The sequence below is a fragment of the Anser anser genome (genome assembly GCF_964211835.1).
Source record: "Anser anser genome assembly, chromosome: 7".
Classification (NCBI taxonomy): Eukaryota; Metazoa; Chordata; class Aves; order Anseriformes; family Anatidae; genus Anser; species Anser anser.
The window spans coordinates 10,473,771-10,496,761 of NC_139727.1; the positions used below are offsets into that span (position 1 = coordinate 10,473,771).

Sequence of the window (22,991 nt, forward strand, 5' to 3'; positions counted from 1 at the left end):
AAGTACAGCCCAGGGGTCATACAAACCATTCCCATATAAGTATCCAACCCAACCTATCAACCAAAATAAAAACAGAAGAACAAAAAATAAAAGCATAACCCTTGGATGCATTCAGCAACTCAGTTTAAGCTAGAACAAGTAACTTGAATATTATTAATACCAGACCTGTCACTAAGAGATGACAGCGGCCACAGCCCACCCATTTTTAAAAAGAATTAGGTAGCACTTTAGCTACCGCAGTCCTTTGTTGGGGATGGTTTGGAAAATTTTCCATAATTGCAACAAAAGAAGAAAACATGCCTCTTCTTAGCATTCAATTATTTGGTTCAGTGTCCAATCACTCTTAACACAGTGGCCTGCAGTGTTATATCCAATATTACCAAACCACCCTCCTATCCCTATTACTAACAGTCTAATTCTGCTAATTTTGTTCATTTGTGTCAGAGAAGTGAATGTTTTGATACTCTGATTAAAAACAGACTTCTAAAGAAGAAGTAGAAGGTATTTTTTCCTCCTTACTGCTAGACACAAAAACAGCATAAATTCTTCGGGTTTTCTTTCAGCACAGAAATGTCTCACACTTTAAACAGCATCTCTTGCAGTCCTGTTTTCAAGGCTATTAAACGCCCACAACTCCAAATGAAGTAACTGTGTCCTCAACAACACTGCAAATCAAGGTCTTGCTGACCCTGCTTTCCTGCACTGCCCACACCTACAAACACCCTACAGGTCAGTAAAAGGGAGTTGAGGTTTTTGCAGTGCACGTTCTTCACATGCTCTACATAGGTTCTTGATATGTATTTCCTAGCACCTCTCATACATCTGATTGGGGCATTACAAACTGGTTTAGGAATTGGGTCAGGTGAAGAATTTCCACCGTTCCTAGTCTATCATCATACTACTTTGAATTGCTTTAGCATGAAACAGCGATGTGAGCTGGTTTTGTCATGTGGAAGAAAAAGCATTGCCAAATCCCTAAATAGGGATTGAAAGCAGTAACGATTGGTTTGGCTAAATCAGTTGAGATATGGACACAAAACATGCAGTGTAAGATTCTTAGGATAAGGTGATGCCAAGTGTTAGTCACAAGTATTTACCCTGTCACGTCTCACAAGTTTCTGCTTGTGTTTCACCTGTAGGGATGGATGAGTGGAGGCTCACACCCCTGCATATGATGCTGAGTCTGCAGTTTGGAGTTAAAATCCAAAAAATAATTGGTACCATCAGCACTGTATACATACTCACAGCTCAAGATGATTCATCAGGTTATAATCAAGGTTCTGTATGAGCTACCATAGACAGGATAACCGTAAGTAATCATAAGGTGCTTTGTTATGGAAACAGGCATTCAATTTTTTGTAGTGAAAAAGGGGTATGCAAGCTCCTGTTCCATCAAGATTAAGCAAAACAACAACTTCCTAAATGGTGAACAAATCCATATATCTACCTTATACTAGTAAATTGCTAAACAACAACAAAAATAATCACCTGTGTATCGTTAGAAGACAAAAGGATTCAATAATAAAGTTAAAAAAGCACATTTTTATTGAACTCAGTAAGATACAAGTTTGAATGATTATGAATACAATTAAAATTGTACATGCAAGACAAGTTTATTTTTTGTTGTTGTGTTTGTTTTCAACACTTTAACAGCGTGGAATTTCCAAGGCAGGATTTTTTTTTTTCCTGTGCGAGCCATGTATGGAGTTTCTCAAAGCAGGTTTGGTTCAGAATGTGACATCAGATTGTAGATCTGTCAGCAGAGGACAGCTGGGGCTGACTGAAAGCACTTTGCTTGGCTACAAAATTTCTTTATTTCAGAAGACGCAGGAGAGTTTTGGTTGTTTTTTTGTGTGTTTTTTTTTTTTAATAAAAAAGGATTGAGGTAGTGAAAGCAATAGTTCACTTATATTTGAAAGCCAGCAGAGAAAGTCATATATTTGGAAGCATTTGGAAGCAGAGGACAAAGCTTCAAGTCCTAACAGCAAGAGTGCTGTATTTTCAATGTGCTTTAGATCTTAATAGTGAAAACAAACCGTATTTTGGCAGATAACGGTTGGAGGCTCTAACTGCTGCAAAAGTCTGAATTTTCTTGGTGAACAGAGAGATAACTTTTTTCCTTCATGGTGTTCAGTGATTTGTGCCCACTGCCCCAAGATTTGTTTCACTGAACTACACAAGGAGGTGCTACAGCAGCATTCTTGATTTCTCTCCCTAAAAGAGAGAATGAGCCATCATTCAAACACAGGCAGCTTCACAAGTAGATGACAGGCTGTTGTGCTGAAGCATCTGTAAAAGCATAAGTTTAAGTTTGCTATTAATTACAGACGGGAAAGGAAGTGTTGCTAAAAAGAGGGGGAGATAAAAATCAATGCTTTGATGACAGTATTTGTCAACTCTCTCGCTATTCACAGTCAGTTCAAACCGCAAAGCTAATTGACACACAGTAGTCAAGCTTCTGACCCAGCAACACGTCCTAGATACCTCATTGTATGGTGCATACCAAGCATGGATCAAATGTTGTATTCCCTAGAGAGCCCAGCAGCTTTCTTTTTACTGGGAAGGTCTCATCTCTCTTGAAATGGCTAACAAAAAATCTTAGAGACAAGACAGTGAACCAATTAACTGATTTATTTACAAAGAGACTACATATTGACACACTTGGCACAGATGTACAATGCTCCTGGCAGATAGTCCGCAGGACTACACATAAGCTTACCCCCAAAAGTGGGATCCACATATGAAGGAAAAACATCTTAGACTATAAGACTGAAAAGAGTATTTTTGCCTCATATCCTGCCTGCTTGTTCTCTCATATTGAGCCGCTTCTCTGCGGCTTGTTTTCAGTAAGGATTCAAAACCTGAAGTCTGTCTTCTCAGATAAGAAAGAAACCACTGTGGTGACCAGAAGAGATGTTTTCATATAGTAACTCACCTGAGAGTGGAGGAATTCAAAACTGTTTGTCCTTAGTCTGATGACAGTGAAACATATCTCTTCCAAGAGAGACATCAGGCTGTTGTGAACCTCTTCCATTTGCCTACTGACACCATCCATACACTTTGCAGAAAATAATACAAGGCTTTGCCAACTAGAGAGGTAGAAAAAAAAAAAGCATGAGCAGTCTGGGATCACCAGGGTTTGCCTAGAAGGGAAGACATCTGGATGGCGATCTTTGCTTCCAGGATGAAAATGCAAAGGCTCCCGTGTGCTAACTGAACATGGATTTCTCCAAGATACTTGGGAGGATTAGTAAAAGATGAAACTTCTACCTCCTATGGAATCAGCACAGAACATTCTATGGACTAAAAAGTAAGCCACAGACAGATCTTAAAATACAGTTGGTGGGAAGATGCCACTGAATGGGCACTTTTTTTTAAGCCAGAGAGACTTTCTTGATCTTGCTTCTCTATGCTACATGCCACAAGTGTCTGTGATATAGTAAACTAAGAAATAAGCAGGTTATCATCGCAGGATGATCTGAGCCACCATGATAAATGGTTGTAACCTGACGTTGCATTTTCATAAGACCAAGTGTTTGAGATGCAAGAATGGCAGTCAGTTATATTTACACAATGGAAGTCTTCGCTTTGAAAAACAGAGCTCAGAAACAGATTTAGGTGTCATTATAGATAATCGTCTCAATGTAAGCTGTCTGTGCAATGTAACAAAAAGGACTAATGAGATTCTTGAGTGTGGGGGTGGGGTAGTATGAAGCAGAAATAATGAAGGATTCCACCATGTTTGAGTAGCACTGCCAACCCCCCGGCTAGGTTACTGAATCCTATCCCGGTGTCTGCATTTTAAAGAGGATTTGAAGACACTGGACAGAGCTCAAGTGAGTGTCACAAGTGAATTCTCTGGCTTTAACAGAAAAACCCAAGAATTCTGACATGAGGGGTGAGGAGCTCCGCATATGCAGCTCATTGAGGCAAAAGTATAGGTATACCTTCATCATACTGTGTATGTAATTGCACTCTGGGAAGATGCACAAGGAACTTTCCAATCCTGCTGACAAAGATTCAATAAGTAAAAGTTGAAGCTAGACCAAGAAAAATTTTCTTTATACCTTCTGTGTTCTAACAGATGCCTCTGTGTTGCCATATTGCAGTCCCAGAAGCAACAGGCATCCCATGACAATTTAAAACAAATTAACCTGCTAGACACAGGAGGTCAGACAATGATCTTTCAGCTCCTGGAGTTGTTTCTCTTTCCTGTGTTATTCCAAGCATGTTTTCTCTTCCTCTCACAGGTCACTGCAGCAGAAGTAAGAGATGGAAGAAAAAGTTGCTCATTTGGAATGAGGTTTTAATCTGGTGTCCCCTTGGAGTAGCTGAGTGAATGCAGCGACATCCAGGCTACATGACAGTAAGCAAGACAAGATGAAACCCTGTTAATTAAGTAAAATTGCTTGTTTGAGAATTCCAGCTTTTTTCCACTTATGCCCTGGCCTGATACAGGCAGTCATCTCTGACAGTAAGCTAGGATTTTGATGGCAGGTGTTTGAGAGAGCATGATGCACTCCTAAGGTAGGGATAAGCAGTTGCCACAGCAGCAGGGTGGTCATTAGCAACTCTTTTCATTTTTTATGTCCATCTGCCAAAATAAGTTCTAATATGGTACCTGGGACAGGATTTAAAAGCAAAAACAAAACACATCAAATGTAACGTTTTGTTCTGGCATAGCAGCAGAGAGTGTTCAGCCCCTGGGAAGTCAAGAACTCTCTCTATAACATGCAACCCCAAACTACCTTGAAATGTTCCAGTACTACCTTCAAGCTCACCCACAGAGCAGTTAGAAAGTGGAGCACAGCATGGACGTGGTTCAGTTCTGAACTCTATGTGACCGCCATTCTACTTGTTCAGGGGCAGGTCCCTCCAGAGCACCGCTCAGCCCAACCCGTGGGGCAGTGCCACCACGCACGATCTGCGAGCTGTGCTGCCACAGCCCTGGCTTCCACCTGCTCACAGCAGCCAACGCTTGGCACCACACAGCTGTCCTGTGGGCTGCAGCAAGTTTGCAAGTGAGCTGCACACTGGAGGACATTGCAGAGACACACTCTGCCCCAAATCTGTCAACCACACAGCAAGCACCAGCACCTCCACTTCTATCACCTAAATATGGCATTTGAAATTCAAGTACATAGCAGCCACTCTTACAAGTGCAACACATAAAGCAGCAGGGAGTTTAGACCAGAAGCACCAGTGGGGAAAAAAAAAGCATTCCTAACTCCATTGAAAAGCCAGTCAGCAGCTGAAATTAGAAACATTAATCCCATAGCATTGCCCATAAGTAAAGGGCCCATCTATAAGCAAACAGCTGTGTAACTACCGCTTTGTGAACCTCAGTGCTTTGGAAATGGGATTAAGAAGAAGCCAAAGAGAAGCAAGCGCTGCGGGTATCACTGGGACAAGTAGTCCATTAGCATTCCTTGCATCATATCAACTAAACTATAAAACTGGTCTATTAGTGTCCTTTTGTTCTTTGAGAATTCATTGACAAAAGAAACAAGAGTATCGCAAAAAAAATGAAGGAATTCGGGACTAAAAGCATGTCAGCATCATACAACCAAGTGCTCTATGTTTAGCTCCTACACTGAGCATTTATTAACTTATTTTTGCTAACACATTTCAGAAGCCCTGCGCTTGCCACTGAAGTCCATTGACCTACTACCGTGAGAGAATACTCTGCCCCAGACAGCATATATAAATAATCATCCAAAGAGATGGTGATCTCTCCTTGGGTGACTTGAAATGATGCGTATCATTTTTCTGGCTGAAAGCTATTTGTAGATATGGACAAATGACAAGATAGCAACAAGAAAGAATCATCCTGTGGGGAAGGTGCCATATGGTACGCAAATCCCATTAAGAGGGTTTAATTGTTATTTAAAAGCCTACAGACAAGCAGGAATAAAAGGGAGCCCGGTTCAGATATTCTCCAGATGCCCATTTTCCTCATATTTTGGTCACACTGAATGCAAGATCCATCCCTCCTCCTGCTGGCAGCCATTAGATATGACTGAAAGAAGGTGGAGTAATTCCCAGTTACTGTAAGCAAACACCAGCAAGCCAGCACTGTGCATTGCCCCCCACCAATGCTCCAGGCTCCTGCAGTGTTTGCACTGCCCTGTCAGTAGCACTGACAGCTTCACTCAGAGAGAAAGCAGGCTCATCTACACTGCAGTGATGGGATTTTGCCACTTCAAAATTTGTGTCTCTTTCTGGAAGTAACCCACTCCCCTAACAGGGCTCTAAAGCCAGGGCTGCCAATAGCATTGCTATTCACACCTTTTTTCCCCTCTTCCCCTCTTTCCAGGTGATGGAAGAGAAGCGAACTGGGAGGTCCATTCAGGTGAGCTGACCATACTGTACGCAGAGGCAGCACTGAAGCTGCAGAGGTGCAGTCTGCATTTGCTTCACACATCCTGGGCTCTCTCGGCACTGTCCTGGTGGAAGGAACGCGGTGGAGGAGCTGGTTAAGTACTGCCTCCAGCAAACACAGAGTAATGGCACAGAGCGGGCTTGTCAAGCTTCAAGCAGTGGAAAAAATTAACCTCTGAAAATGCATCCTGGTTGTTTCATTAAGGGTATGACTGAAGTGTCTGGTCTGATTTTATTAAATTGATGTATGGAAATGGGCATCATTTAGAATCACAAGCTTTGTTAAAGCTTTGATTGCAAGGTTTTAAGCAGGTCTGAGGCCCAATTAAAAAAATTAAGTACTCAAAAATGTAAGCCATCTTTACCTTTCTGCTTCAATGTGACTCATTAGCTCCCTAAAATTAGATTTTTAATCTCACATTGGCACCCCATTCTCTGTCACTCAAGTATCACAAACAGTGAGAAGATTATGGCCACTTATGTAGTATCTATTTTCTTACAATCTTTTTAGTGCCATAAATGCTAAATATAGCATCCAGTTTAAAATTAGCATTCATCTGAAGTTGATTCCAGTTAACTACACAGGAAGTGTCATTTTAAGCAAGTTAGAAATATTCTCACACTTCAGAGGGTATTAAGCTGCTCGGTTCGTGTAAACAGATCACCTCGGCAGTAGCAAATTCTCTAGCAGCTTTTTGAAAACGTGGGACATGTGAACTGTTAGACTGTCATGCACGGGTAGATTGGTTACAGTACTCACCCCACAAACAGCCATCCCAAACAGCACAACAGGAAACTGGGACTGCTCATGCAGCTCCTTAATCCTGGCCACATTTGCAAGTGGCTTAAACTGAACAAAGCCTTTCTGTGAATCAAATTCCCCACTATTTTTTTTTCCAGGACAGCCCTTGAGACCCTCACAATGAGCTGACACATCCCTTTGCAAGGGGAGGACCATTGTTAGATCACCTTAACCCAATTAAACAACTGTCAGGTGCAACACCCTTAAAGTTACAGGCTCATGTCAAAAGCTGGATTTAACAAGGCTGCAAGCTTCTCCACATCTTACTCTGCTTTTTTCAGGCACTACATGGAGAGAAGAGAAGTCTGCCCTCAGCAAGTCTGGCATTTTCTCATACTTAGGAAGAAATGATCACCAGACCCTACCCTGGCCTGGGAAATGTCATAGAAATGCAAATTAAAATACATCTGATTGTGTCTGCCTGTCCATTTTGCTTCAGCTTGTGGTGAACAATTAAACAGATGCCTAAAGCTGAGCAGCAAAATGAGAACCCAGGAGCTCTTCCCACAGAGTTTTTCCTCTTTCACTTGGAGAACTGCCACACACACAGATTGTGATATTCTCAAATGTTCATTACTGAGATACACTCATCTGTTAAACACAGATTGGAAGGGGAGTAGAGATAAGGCTGGTCAAAGGAGAAATAATGAATCCGAAAATGTTCTTGTGAACTGCCATGACCATTACTGTGAGACTTCACGAGCTTCTGTTCAAAGAGCAATGAAACCCCTGCAAAATAAGCACACTGAAATAAGTGGTCTTAGGGTTCTGCATCAAAAGCAGAACCAAACTGGTTGTAAGCATGAAACCAAGAGCCCATAGTAATGAACACAACCCTCATGCTGCTTCCAGAATGTTTTTCCTTAAAGAAGCATCAGATTTCTTTTGCCTTCTGGACAAGTTGCATAGTAGGAGAAAAGCATTTTCAGCTTCTCTTGGATACAAAAGCAAGGAGGTAATAATCAAGACGGTTAATACTAGAGGAAATGTAAGCTTCAAGTATTTGAGCCTCCTGAAGCTAGAGTGCGTGAGCTGCTCATGGACCCCAGCAAGAATACTGCTGCCTGAGGGGCACTCCGTTTTGCTGGGACACAAGGAAAGAAGCAAACACCATAGGAAGGAATTTGATGGAAAGGTGAAGGACAAGGGCACAGTGGTAAGATCAGATTTAGAAACTCCTTCAGCTTCCCTGTATTTGCATTTGGAAGCATATTCAATTCTCAACTCCAGCAACCTCTTTGACTCAGATCAAGTCTCCTACAGCAGGTGACATACAAGCATCCCAGGTAGGTTACATGCTTCAGAAGAAGTCATCTGGGTTTCATAAACTAGGTCCTTTCAAATAAAAGGCTTGTTTACTCTCATTCCACAGGATTTTTAAAACTTGCACACTGATACTGTTAAAGAGATTAGCAAGTTAAGCAATTATGTATCATTTCCTCATGAAATACAGGTTAGTTTAAGCTTCTTAGGCTCTATTATGGTACTATAGGGCATAGCTATAACATGAAATATTACGTCACATTAAACAAAAGCTCCAAATGTTTTGCTCTCCCTCTTTCCTTTATTTATTTTAGAAAAACAGACTTTGTCATACCTACAGGTTCTGTAATTTGCTTCAGGGACATCCAGAGGCAAATCCAATCACAAAAAAAAAACACAACCTTTAGAAATTGGAGTAAAGAGATTAATGTTATCATGCAAGTGGGGATACTCCCTGTAATCCTGAAGAAGTTGGCATGTAGTTTTCTAGGATATAAAATGTCACTATTTGTAACATGAACAGGAATTGCTGTAGTAGCTTTGCAAGAGATTGAATTCAGAGGGTTAATGAGTTGCAAAGGGCAGTTGTGATAACAGATTGAAGTAGTGCCATCCCATAAGTGACACCCATGTCTACCCAGGGGAATACCCCCAGCCATGCCAGTTACAAAAGCAGCAATATTGTCTCTACAGTGAAAGTCTGCCATTTCTGTATTCTTTGGTAAAGGTAACAGAGGACTGAATAAAGAGAATTTGATTTGGGGTGGAAAATAGTTTTCATCTGTACGCCCATTCTGGTTTGTATTGATTGTTTCTATGTTCCCTACAACTGTTTGTGCAGGTAGTGAATTGTGATAAACTACTAACGAGTCCACTTCTACATAATGATAAAATCATTACCCCACCAGGCCATTTCTAGTAAGAGCAAAATGCTAGAGGGAGGATGGTCCCCACAGGGAAGGATCTGGTGTCCTGAGCACCCGTACGTCCATTTAATACTGTGACCTGCCTCCATTTACTGAACCAGTTTGGCAGATGAAAGTTTACTGAGTATATTTAAACTAATGGCTGCTAAAGCAGCTTATGTGACATTTTAATCTAGCTTTTCCATAGTCATTTGTAGAATGACTATTGGAAAGGGAAACAGAGAAGAAATTAGGGCAAAACATCCACTGACAGACTCTGAAAATGTGACCATAGCAGATGAAATTACCTGCAGTTACATATACAGATCTGTGGCTCGTTCCTTATCATTAAACAACTTTCCTGACAACTGAGCATTTCTACAGGCCCCTGACTAGAGGCACATTCCCTGTCAGCACACTGCAGACAAGCCCTGGACAGGCTGCACTTCACAAAATTAATTTCATCCTCTGAACAAGAAAATACAAATCACCTGCATGAATTCCCCTGCCAGCCCCTTCCTCAAGGAAGAGGATGCATCCAGCAACGGGCTGCTACAACGTGCAGACTGGCTCTGACCACAGACTGCCTGACTTATTTTTACAGACATTACATTCTCTTTCACTGTATGGAGAAGGTCTCTTCATGCCTTTTTCCCCTTATATAGACACTAAGGGAAATAATGCTGATCTCTTACAGAACACTAAGGTCTGTTATTAAATGTACATATATTGTTTTCCTTTACAAGGTCTTCCATATTTTTCTATAATAGTAAGGCATACCAGACCGAAAGCCAAATCAGTGCAAAATCATTTACCCCCAACACGTCCAACAACCCACCTTGATTCAGCATGTGACAGAAAAGGCTAATCAAAGGACAGCAAGCAGTCACTGCAACAGTGACCGTTAAGTTTACTGCTCCTAATGCCTCGGGTGTGACCTTCTGGTGATTTCCCCAGCTCGTGCACTGCAGGCTCACTTACCTACCGTGCTGCAAAACTGTAGACAATGGGACCACATCCAGGTACCGTATGTACCCCCCAGCTCCTTCACAGGTCCTCTTCCTGGCATTGCCACTGCTCTTGTAATTATACAATAAACTGACATTATTTTAAGAGTAAGCATTGCCTAAGTCTGCTGTTCAGATACTGAAATATCCTTACCAACAGCAGTACAGACACTGCTTCATAATCAGACACAAAGACCTAGCCCAAGCTGTTCTCTGAGGGGACAGGAGCTCAACCCATCAAACACCTGCACCTACACACAGCCCCACAGGGCCAGGAGCCAGGGCTGCTGGCACAGCCCCCTGTGACTGTCCCACAGCCAGACAGCAGATTAAGAGCCCCTGCTCAGTGCAGGGAGTCTGTGACTCAAGACAAAAATACTGGAAGGGATACATAATACAAACACAGTTACAATTCCTGGGTAACAAGCACTGTCTTTAGTTTCCGGAAGAAAACCCTATTCTGTCAGTATGGCTCCAAAGGTGAAGAGTCAGTTCTCATCACCTGTCACAGCAGAAGAAAAAAAAATCACCTTTGGGTAATCTCATCCTGGGGATAATCAAGTTAGCTCAGCCTGGCAGATGCTGTGGAACTGAGAAGCAGGAGGAGCAGATGCAGCCAGCCTTTGCTCCTGGGTGGCAGGAGCCATGCCCAGGCTGGAGGTCTCTGCTTGTCTGGGCATCCTGCCTTCCCTCAGCAGCGGCAGCATCTGACTGCTGCAGTAGCTCCCTAAATTACAGAAGAAAACGGTATGATCTGCTTAAACCACAAGACCCACTAGGCAGTGGATTTCTGGGTGATTATCACATACCTTAGGTTGCCTCTAGACTTTAATCACCCAAGAAGTGCGATAATCTGCAAGATTCATGCCCTATGGTGGCTTATCACAGGAAGAAAATGACAGTAATACACAGAGTTGTGTCATCCACACACTTGGATGCGTTTCTGGCATGGATCCCAGGACCCACTACATGCCCTCAGTTGGTCACACACAGAAAACTGCTCTCCTCCTTTGCCACTGCTAAAGGTACACCCCAGACATCTCCCAACGCGACATCAGAGATGTGCTGACTAGGTACTTTCATGCACAGCTGGGAGATGGAAAGGTCATTCAGTGCTGTGCCACCACTCAAAATAATACCACATTGGAAAGAGCTGCTGAATATAGATCATCAGTCTAATATTGATGGCACACAGCGGCAGAAAGCCAAGCAGTGGGAAGGGAAAGCCATTGGTCTCTGTAATAATTACTTCCTCACTTTTAGAAGTTTCTTTGATGAGCTCGCAGTTGTGGGTAGCTACCATCTCCTTCAGTCTGTGCTGACGCTTTAGTACAGGCATGGGCTGTTTCTGCTGGATTTTGAATCAGAGAAGTGGACTAGACAATTTCCTGCAGAAATCAGGGAGTCATCTCCCAGCACCTATCGAAGCTTTATAAAAAGTGTGGGTGGGTAAGTAAGAACAGAACCAAAGCAATGTTTAAGTCCAAAGACGCCAGCACAAGGATTCCTGAAAACACAGAAAACATTCTTTGCAAGAAGGCCAGGACACAGACGTGTGTTTCAGACTGCTGCTCTGCAAGAGTTGCAGGGTCTAAGCCTGGCTGCCCCCTCCATCCAGCTATTTGTCAAAGGAGCCCAGCCATGTCTCAGCTTATTAATTTCTGACTTAAGGTCAGAGCCGTCTATGACACGTTGGAGGGAGGTTCGTCGTCGGTCTCTTCAGTCCAATGGCAGCACACCTCATTGCAGCTTAACCTGCTCTAAGCAGCCCAGACAGAGCAGCTGCTGTTTGCTTTGTGCTCTTGCACGAATGCTGAGGATTTCCCTGTGAAATCTGGATTTGACAAACTGGGAGCAAATAGAGACAGTTGATGACACCCGAGCATCTGAGCAGATTGCCCTTCAATGAAAACAAATGCTACCAGACAGAAATTTGCTTTTATAGATAACCTAAAAATTTAAGATGTTTGCCAGTTACTAAAGCCATTGTATGAACATTTGTCTCCTGTATCGTGACACATCCCAGACACCTTAACAAATTCTCATGTGACAATAGGAAAATAAAAATGACAGCGTCACAACCAAACCAGCATGTCTCCATCGATCATACAAGTGTCCCATCCTCAGAAACGAAACCTTTACAAAGATCCTTAACAATGCTTAGAAGACACAAAACTAAGACTTTCCCTTACAAAACTCCTGTTGAAGCAAGTAATTAAGGGAATTACCATGTGAGGAAGAAATTGATAGATGTTCTATCAAGTACAAAGATACCAATACTGTCAAGAAAAGGAGTCACTTTTTATGAAAACAATATTGTCTTTTAATACTTAACTCCTCAAATAATTCTACCACTAAATACTTACTATCACCCTACACAGGATCTAGTAAAAAAATTTAACTTTAGCTATTATTTAAAATATAAAACTGTCATCAGTCTTAGAGACATGAAAACAGAGCTGCAGAATTCAGTGTCACCATACACAAGCCAAGAAAATATTTGTTAAAGTAGCAAATCAGTGCTTATACTGGTAAGCAACAGAGAATGAACTTTCTATATCAAACACCCAAGATGCAATAGGAAATATTAAATAAGGGAGTTCTGTCACCCTGTAGGTTGAATTAATTTCTTGATATGCCCCAATAACTGCCTTCTCATTTCAGAGAAGCAAATATTTTTTTCTATGCAAAAGGTGGCAACAGATCTTTGTGCTAAGGAATGAAAAAGCAGCAGCTGCTCCACAGCCCAAACACGAAAATAAAATATGTTTTCACACCAAAGACATGCAGAAACGCTGTGCTGTCAGCAACAATAAAATACTAACTAGTAAATAGAAGTGAGTTACAGTAAATAGAAGGAACCCCACTCCCTGCCAGGCTGCTTCTCCTATAGCAACTGGCATATGTGCAAAGGGAAATGAAATTCTATCAAATAATGCTCCTCCATCTGCTTACACTCCGCATCTTCCACGCTCTCGTTTTCCTTTGCTGTCAAAGACTTCCATAAATGCAAGGCAGCGGATAACGAGCTCTAGGGCTGAAATGACAAGGGCTTTTCCCCCCAATACACGATACCTTTGCACCCCCTACTGGGGAAAGGCTCATGAGCAAACAGCTGTAAGAGGCCCGCCACAGGGCCCTTCTTCCCCCCACGTCGCACCCATTTACCTGCTCCTGACTGGTTTCTGTCTTCTGCATTTTATTTCTTTTAGCCTCGTGCCATCATTTCATTTCTTTTCATGATCTCTATTGACTTTAATCGCAGCCAGTGAAGTTTATAAGTGGGATTGATTAATACTAAGGGAAACTCATCTCAGTTCCTTATTTTATGATCACATTCTTCTACAGTCACTCAATTCTCTGCTTCTCTTAACGAAGGAAGCCTTGTGCTGGATACAAAGGCTATTTAAAAAAAATACTAGCAATGAATCATCATATAACATGCTGGGAGGGCAAGCATTTGCTAGCTACTGGAAAATGGGCCTTTTCTGTGGACACACGGAGAGCACTGGGGCAGACTCTGCAGCAAGGACAGGGAGCTCTCGTCTCTAACCTTGACTCTTTCCCGTTAAGTTTTTCAGCAGCATATCACAGTATGATGGTTTTATTCTTATCAGTATAACTTTTCACATAAATAGTAATCCAAGGGAAAGTGTTCCTGCTACTCAGTAGAAGATACATTAAAATAAAAGCATTCAGGAAAGTTCCTAAAGAAGTTGGATATTTGGTTATTGCAGCTTAGCAAGTAAAGATGGCAATAAACTCATTTTTAAAGAGCATCTCTTCTATTGCATTTATAACCAGAAGGTGGCATTACATTGCCACAAATCTGCTCCAAGTGCCCTTAACTGTGCTGCTCACCAGAGCCTAGCAAGTCCTGGGCTCTTCACACACCCACAAATCTGCCATTGAAGCTACCACTGCTGCAGACTCCCGAGAATTAGAGGAATAAAACCAATTACCAACTCATGCTACACTGATAACAAAAATGCTTCATTTCTTCCCTCCTGTCTGTTCCTCCTGTACATCTGCCCTGGCTTTTCTGGAAGACCACTGAAACCACAGACCCCATGTCCAGTCCCAGTGGTCTATTTTCCCTGCTGCAGCATAAGATCCCTTTGCATCCACACATAAATTGAGGCTCAGTGAGAAGGGAGGCAGGGTCTGGAAGTTTATGATCAGGAGACTGACAGCCCATTTGCCAGACTGCAACTTCTCTGGAAACAGTTACTGGGTCAACAAATCGAGTCAAAGTGCAGTACCAGCACCGTGAAGCTCCACTAGGGGCTGAGGCAGGGCTGCACCATTTCCTGCACGCTCCAAGGGCACCCAGCTTGCTGTGCCCATTACAGGCACACCAGCCTCTTTGCCTGTAACCACAAAAACTGCAGCAAAACTCAGTAAGTGTTGCTCTACAGGACTGCACCTCCAAAACAGACTGCTGACCCCAAGCAGGTGCAGCAACTAGCAGTGTTAAGTAATAAGTACACTACTAACATACATCCAAGACACTGTAGACTATACCCAAGGACTGGCATCTATATTTAAAGGGTCATTGCAGATTCTGATCCCTCGTTTTCTTAAGGATAGTATGAAATTCAGATGATACTGCAGTGGCAGAATTCCCACCAACCTCCACCAGGCAGGTTTTATCTTTTTTTCGCATTGATAACATGCAATCCTGACTTATATCAGCAGTGGAGCAGCACCTCAGAAACTCAGAGCAGTTTCAGAGGAATAGGTTCCTGTGATCTTCACCACTTATACCACCTCCAAAGAAAAGGCAAAACTACAGGAATCTGGGGGGTGGCAGGATCCCCTGCAGGTGTCCACTAAGTCCAAGAGCCAGACTTCCACCTTGCCTCTCCTACAGTATTTCCATATAAATTTAGGGATGTGTTCTTACTGACTACCCTGACAGAGAGTTCCCAGGTTTTACTGAGAGAGCTTATCTCCTCCACAGCCTGCAGCCCTGAGTACCATGGAAGGCATCCCAGGTGCACAAGCTTATATTGAAAGCATCTCCCAGATGGCTGAGGTTTCAGAAGAAAAAAAAATAAACGTACACACACATCTGCCCACTTACATAAAAAATGACCTCGGAGCCTTGAAAGTTTCCTCCATGTGGAGGAGTTGAGCAGGAGGCTCGATTCCCTCCTGCACTGCTCCAGATCTGCCCTGCTCCCCTCGGTCCCAAGGATGCCACGCACCCCTGAGCAGCGGGACACCACGGGGCAGGCACAGCTCCAGCTGCACCTCCAGCTGCCTGTCATGGAGGCAGAAGAGCTGTCCTGTGACATGAAAAGAAGAGGTCAAAGGGAAGCTGGGAATACCCCAGCAACACTTACCCCCGCAATGTGTGTGAAGCGAACAGCAGGGAGTGGAGCAGCACTAGAGGGACCCGCAGGCACCGCTTGCCAGGCCCCTAGCCATCCGAGCTCAGCACAGTGGCAGGATTTCTGAGCAGGCTGCAGCAGACAGTGGTCCTGCTCCCCTCAGCCATGTCCCTGCCCAAGTCACAGCCACGCCACGCTCTGAAGGAGCCGGCTTTGCTGCCCCAGGACTAGCTGCCTCTCAGCTCACAGCATACCTACAGTGCGCTGGCCATGAGCAGTTGCCATCTCAACAGACTCTTGTGTTCTCCAAGAGGAACTTTAAAACTATACATGTTTTGTTTTTATTTAAACTATGAGAGCACAACATGCTTATTTCATTTTCCATTTTTAATGAGTTTGGTCGTATTCTTTTTTAATGAATTCTTATTTTATTTTCTTACCCCACCCCATGCAAAAAGATCATGGCTAGGAGAAGAAACTGATGTTTACTAAAATGTACAGAAAACAGTAAATAGACAGTAAGTTGCAAAATGGAAGTATTGGCATGCATGGTATTTCACCTCTGACACAAGGTAAGACTTGACAAGGTGAACACTGATGTTTCTTTCTGTGGCCATTTCCATGCAAACTGAGAGACACTCCCACAAGTAAGAACCTAGGCACTGAAATTACTCTGTATTTACACAAAGTATAAATTCTGTAAATAACTCATGTCATAAGGACAAAGCTCAATTTTTCTTTCTTTCCCAAGCAAAATCACAATATATTTTTCCCGTCTTTCAGATAATTCAGAGAGATCTGAGCGTTTAGAGCATGTTGTTGTTGGAGAAGGGGATCCCATGACGGACACTTAAGGAAAAGCTAAGCTTTGCCAACACCCATGTGGAAGCCAAGACAAGCTGAGTATGTGCATGCGAAGGGAAGGAAACTTGAGAAATGAAACTGAGGTTTGGAAGAAGCCGTTCGGGCTGCCAGTCACCTGTATCTGTGCAGCCTCCTGACAGTCCACAAGTCCATGCATCCTTTGCCTGGGACCTGGTGGTGGAGGCACAAACAGAAGACAGACCAAGTCCAGCTCTCAGCATGGCACAAGCTGGATGTCAAAAGCCTTATCTGGACTCATGACGTAAACACAGGGTGGAAGGGTAATGTATGAATGCTACTACTGCTGCCTGAGAAGATTTAAGGAAGGAAGAGGTCTGGAGTAGACAGCCAAAAGCAGGTAGCTCTGATCAAAAGCACAGTGATGCTCAATTTGTAGCACATGAAACTACTGAAAGATTGAGTACTTGGAGACTGAGGGAAACGCAGAGGGAGCCCCTGAAGGGGAACCATATTTCAGCAGGTCATGAGCAAGCCAATAATGATTTCCACTTCATTTGTGTGCACACTAAACATACTTGGCATTACTTCAGAGGCTGGGGTCAAAAGTTCGATGAATATAGATCTTTGCTGAAGGCATTGTGCTCACAGAGGCACCTGGATCCCTGCTACAGGGGGGTCAGAGCCAGGTTTGCACTACCCCTTACCCCTGCCCTGGGATGCTTTCCCAGCTGAGATCCATTACACGACAGCATACAATACTTAAGCACCTCTCTCCTTCCAGCAGAAGACACCCACACCTCACTCCTTGTTAGCAGGAAAAATTGTTTCCATACATGTAACTGGCACTCTGAGAATCAGCCACAAAGCTTATCTTGCTTATTGCCTCACTGCCAGGATGCTTCAAAACAGCAGACGGGAAGCATAAAAGCAGGGCTAACATTTATTTTGGGATCTTGCAATAGCCTTTCCATGGTACCAGTACCCTGGGCCAGCAAGAACCTTCCTTTGCTACAGATCCCCTTCAGAGCATCTTCCAAAAACATATCTGAGTACGGCACACATGCACACACACACACACTCACTCATACATATGAGGGAGGGGGGATGGATAGCCAACTCTATCACCCGTCAGGTAAAGGTAGATAATTACAGAAGGGCAAATTAGAGCACTAACGCTGGTCAGTGCCTGAAGCAGAGAGCACGAATAAGAGTGTTACAATAAACCAGCATACACATGTGCTCTCTGTGGTGATGCCTGCACTGCAGTCGATGCCCTCACACAGCTTTCAACATCCACCATTTCATGCCATGCAGTAGGACACCCATTTTCCAGGTAGAAACACCCGGTCTTGGGGATATCCCCATGGGGCTTAACATGCGATCTCACCTTTTGCTCTTAAAAAGGCAACCAGAGCGAGAGCAGAAGTGCTTCCGTGCTTGGTTTCTGTGAGCCAGCCTCCTGCCTAGCAGCTCCAGCAAGCCTTGGAGTTCAATTGACTCTTAGCAGGCTATGAGAACTCACAAGTGTTTCAGACTATTTGCAAGACAAGAAAGATACAGCACATCCATGTGGAAAAGGAACCAGGCTGTCTCCCATATGCTTTCCCTTCTGCTTTGTCCCTCTCTTGGTCTACCCCCATAATTTGGGGAGTGCAGCGTTTTGGTCCCCAAGACACTACATTTGCAAGTGCATCAACAAGAAGAGCACTTAGAAGCCACAGGAGTCGGGCACCAAACGCGTTCCATTTCACGTCACATTTTATAGGAAGCTTTGGACCAGCCTCATTACCCTGGTGAGGCAGCAGCAGATGTCTGCTTACAGACATCCATCACCTTTGTCCCTAACCCTGGGGCAGCCCCACAAGAAGCCAGCCTGCCAGCCCCAGGAGCAGTGCAGGCAAGCAGTGCCACAGCCTCTCTGGAAAAGGGGGCTGCTGCACCGCTTGCCTCCCAGTTCTGCCTCAGCAGCGAAGCAAGTGCCAGCACTGAGCCGGTTTGCCAGGCCCCCAGAAAAGCACTTAGCAAAGAAAGGTCTGCCAGCTGATCACTTAGCTCCTTGGCAACACTGATAGCATTTTAACCTCACCCTTTAGGCTTTGGTGGCCTCAGTAATATCAATCCCATGTGCTCTGAGATGCACGGTGGAGTTCCCCTGTACCTTCACAGGGATGGCCCTTCAGTGATCCCTTTCTGCTCTGGTAGCATTTGGTTGTTCCTGCTTTTGGGTAGGCTGGCACAAAGGTGACCTGCAAGCACCAGTTCCTGTCTGAGGAAGGTAACATAGCTGCACCAAAAAAGAGAGCCAAGAGCACAGCCACAGTGTTGTGAGAGTCTTTGATCCCTTGGCTTTCTTGTCTTTCTGCAAAGCACACCCAGGTGACAGAGACTCTGATGACTCACTGAGGTTCAGCACATAGTTCAAGTCTTCACACAGAAATAGCAGGACAGGGGAAGATCTGTCACCCTGAGGTTCTCTACACCAGCTGTGTTTTCCAGCTACAAGTAGCCTCATAGAAAAGTCTTCCAGAGAAGCAGAGGCTCTCAACATCCAGAGAAACCTCATGCAGACTCAAGGGAAATGGAGGACCAGAACCTTTCATTAACTTGCACAGGGCTTGGCTGAACAGGATTCAGGTACTGAATATCAAAAAATGAATCCGCCTTCCCCAGCCAAGGATCCTCTTGAACTTCAGTAGGAGCTTGCAATGCATGCTCTAAGGATATAAGCCTAATAGACTCACATTATCAGTTTGATTTTCTGCATGTAAGGAGGGAAAACTAAAAGAAAACAAACTTACTCCTTCTCTTTTCTTGAAGAAACTTTTCCTTTTTTTTTTTTATATATTACATAATTAAATCCCCCATAATGACCACTGCAATCTAAATCTAATAAGCGCGAGTTTCTGTTTTCCACTGGTAGCCATTTGTACTGCTTGATTTAGGCAACTCACTAAAGCATAAGAGGAACATTGCAAGACAACCTTCTTGAGGCAGTGGATAAGAAAAAAGCTTACCTAAACAGTATTAAATCACTACAATCAATTGCATCCTATTGCTTATGCTCCACTGCCATTGGCAGGAAAGGCACAAGCTGGGTTATTTACACACGCATGTACACCAGTGAGCTCATTCACACACAGCTGCTTTCCACCTCAGAGCAATGAAAATTAATAATAAAAATAATTAAACCTCATCAGCCTTCAAGCATATGGCAGCCTAAGAGCCCCAGAGCCAGATCCTCAGAAAATGCATCAGGCTCCTCATGAGAGAGATTGGGGCCCGGCTCCTGCAGGGCTTGGCTGCCAGAACTGCCACGGCGCCTGGTCGTCACACTCCAGCAATAGATTACCCCATGGTATCGACCCCCCTGCTCTGGGTTAATTCTTTTAATTGTCTCAGCACATCTTTTCCCATTAGGCTGATGTAACTTGTTTAAGCATACACAGATTGATTTATGACAGCACTAGGGACATTAATCAGATGCCTGCTCTCCAGTTAATGCGCGCTCTGTGAGAGAGGCAGGACAATAGTCTCCTGTACGGGAGCTCTAGCCTTTTGCCTTGAAATCAAGCAAAGCCTCACAGCGAGAGCAGAATTACACCACACTAAGAGGAGATGGCTCCCACCAGTGCAGCGGGTAAGGCAAGGTCATTGCCTCCTGCTCTTGATTCTCAAGTGCCATCTTCTTTAAATATAGCTGCAATCAAGGAAGTGGAAGATATCTTTGAGTTCACTGTTAGGAACTTATTGGAGCCCATTGAAATCCTAAAACCTCATCAGGAGGCAAAGGGTTCCCTTCAGACATAATCCCATTTGTCTCCATTTAAAGAGGCACCTTCCCTCCCAGCACTTGTTCGACATCTTTCAGCTCACCGCTGTGTGCTCCCTGCATTCCCCTCTCACTGCAGTAATGTGCATGGCACAGAAGGCTGCACAAAACAGCTTTCTTTTCCACACATACGGTTTAGGTCATGCAATGTGCAGGGCAGAACATTCAGACAGCAGAGAGATAAGTAAAAGACGGGTGTTATATCAGGGTTCTCAATAGTACCAATAAAGATTGGAAAACTCTTAGGAAAAAACAGGAGATCCTGCAAACCCACAGTACTTCTCATTTTATCACTGTGCTCAAAATTAAATCAATTGGATGCATTCAGTAGGAAAGAATTTCATGCAGGTGTCACCATCTCACTGAACAAGAAAGAACATTTGTCCCCCTACACTCATGCTTCAACAAAAAAAGGAAAGGGAAATGGAAGAAACACACACTTTGCCAAAGTGCCGAAGAAAACAAGTTCTGATTCTGACTCTAACCTACATAACCAGACGCTGTTTGGGATCACAGCCAGGACACACCAGGCTCATCACTTTTTGACAGCAAATCCCATGCATTTTCCCCACCAGCAACAGGGCTCAGATCAGGGACTCTCTCATCTCATCCTCCCGGGTGCTCCCCCCATCACCCAGCCTGTCCTGCCTCAGTTAGCAGTCAGACTTCACTCCCCTCACACCTGCAAATCCTTCAGACAGCCTTTGGTACCATTCCTAAACACAAAGTTCCTGGATGTGCTGACAAGCCTCAGCACTTCTTAAGAAATTTATTCCACCTATGACCTAGCCTTCTCCAATCCATGGGGAGAGGGGGAGGAACTTAACTAGTAATTTTTTTTAAATGCAGATATGTTCTCTTGAACCAAGTTCCAGCCCCAGCTCAGCCCCTTTAAACACAGGGGAAGGAGAGCCAACTTGGACAACACCGAGCGAACTGCCTGGAGCCTGCTAGCAGCAGCCTCACAGCCCCAGGCTAGGGCCAGAGCTGCCCTGGGCAGGGGGTAGGACACACCCCTAGACCAGCACCGCCTGCCGCTCTGCTCCAAGCCCAGCTCTCACCCAGCGAGGGTCTGCAGCAGATGAGCCCCACAAGAGCTTTCCCAAAGCTCTGTATCAGCATAGGCACTCCAGGGAAGAGACAGGAGGTGGAACTGACACTAGCTGTCCATGCTTTTGGCCCAGGCAGGGAGGCAACAGGAGGTGCCTGGCCCCTGAGAGCCAGCTGTGGCAGCCCAGGCTTTTAGAGCAAGGTGGCAGGGAGCATTTGCAGTGAGTTCTTGGAGAACAACCCTCGTGCTGAGAGCAACTCACATTTTCAGACAAAATAAGTGAGACAATTGTAAGAATATCTTTAGAAGATTCCTGAGCAAAGACCAAAAAAAAAAAAATGTTATTTAATGTATTATTAATTATGGATTATTCATTCAGTTCTACTCAAAAATATCAAAGGCTGCTTTGATAGATCTAAAAGCACAAAAGGAGCCACTGCCCTTTGTGCCTTGCTAAGAGGCCTCACTAAAAGCCCCCAGCTGACAAGGGCCACGTGGACTATATGCTGCTCTGAAACAACACTGACACAGAGCTCCACAGATACTGCAGGTGACAAAAAGCACAGTGAAATCACTACCTTCACTTTTCTGCCTCCACCCACAGTTTGTCCCAGGTCCCCACTCCAACAACAGCTTCAAGCCAGCACACTCTTGTCCTATCCTCCTTAATGGGATCAGACACAGCTTTATGCCTTCCTGAGGAACCAGCCCTGATGCACACCTGCTGTGTCTTCCTAAATTTGTGTAAATTTTCCTAATCCTACACATCTGCAAGTACCTATAAGGTGGCTTCAACCTCCACTAATTTTATCTATGCTGTGAAAAGGAGTATTTTCTCCCCTCGTACTCAAGTGTTTTTCTGTAGTTCACAATTCAAAATGTTTTTCAAACTGTTCAAAATGTTAACTCAAAGGATGAAAGCTTTCTATGAATGTAACTTCTGTGAATAAAAGAATGCATGAGAATAGATGGGCAAGACCAGTGACAAATTCTGCCTCACAGCCTCACCTAACACACCTATAATATATGCACATGAGTAAATATCTAAGGCACAATAATTATTCTAGGTTTATCTTCTCTGAATTTTGTAAGTCACATGGAAAAGTGGGAGCCGTGACAATGTTACGTTGTTTGTCCCCAGAGACCAGTACCTATTTCATACTTTACTCAGAATTGTCTCCTTCGTGATAATTTTGTAGAAAGGCATTATGAAAATTGCCAGATGCCAGAGCTTTTCTTAAGAGACAGTGAAATTTCACTCAGATAGTATGAAGATATAAGCTGACTTGTATCCTGTCACTGGGATATGTCACAAAATAATATATTGTGCAAACGTGCTTCTATTTCTTTGCCAAGAGATTTGCCTCCCTGTTTAAGTAAAACATTCATATGCAATTCATTCTACTTGGGACAATGTTGATTCCTTTACAGATTACCAAACTAAAACATTTGACAGGTTATTCGAAATATCCTTCTGTAGCCAGCAGAACAAAAATGCCCAGCATGATGGAAAAGTACATTTAAACTGTCAGCAAATCAGATTGCCAATCTGACACTGCTTTTAAAGCAACAGAAACGATCTGTGAGTGTGC

General features: G+C 43.7%; 1 protein-coding gene and 1 long non-coding RNA gene across 3 annotated transcripts in view; both read right to left on the reverse strand.

Annotated features, from left to right (window-relative positions):
* Nucleotides 1–22,991, reverse strand: part of LRIT1 (leucine rich repeat, Ig-like and transmembrane domains 1) — a 131,509-nt gene that overhangs the window by 48,990 nt on the left and 59,528 nt on the right. The gene's annotated exons all lie outside the window — the stretch shown is intronic.
* On the reverse strand, nucleotides 1,608–22,044 carry LOC310902953. The gene is made up of 3 exons (XR_014587158.1): nucleotides 21,978–22,044; nucleotides 2,936–3,089; nucleotides 1,608–2,289 (listed from the first exon to the last, which is right to left on the reverse strand). It is a non-coding gene; the product is annotated as an uncharacterized lncRNA (long non-coding RNA).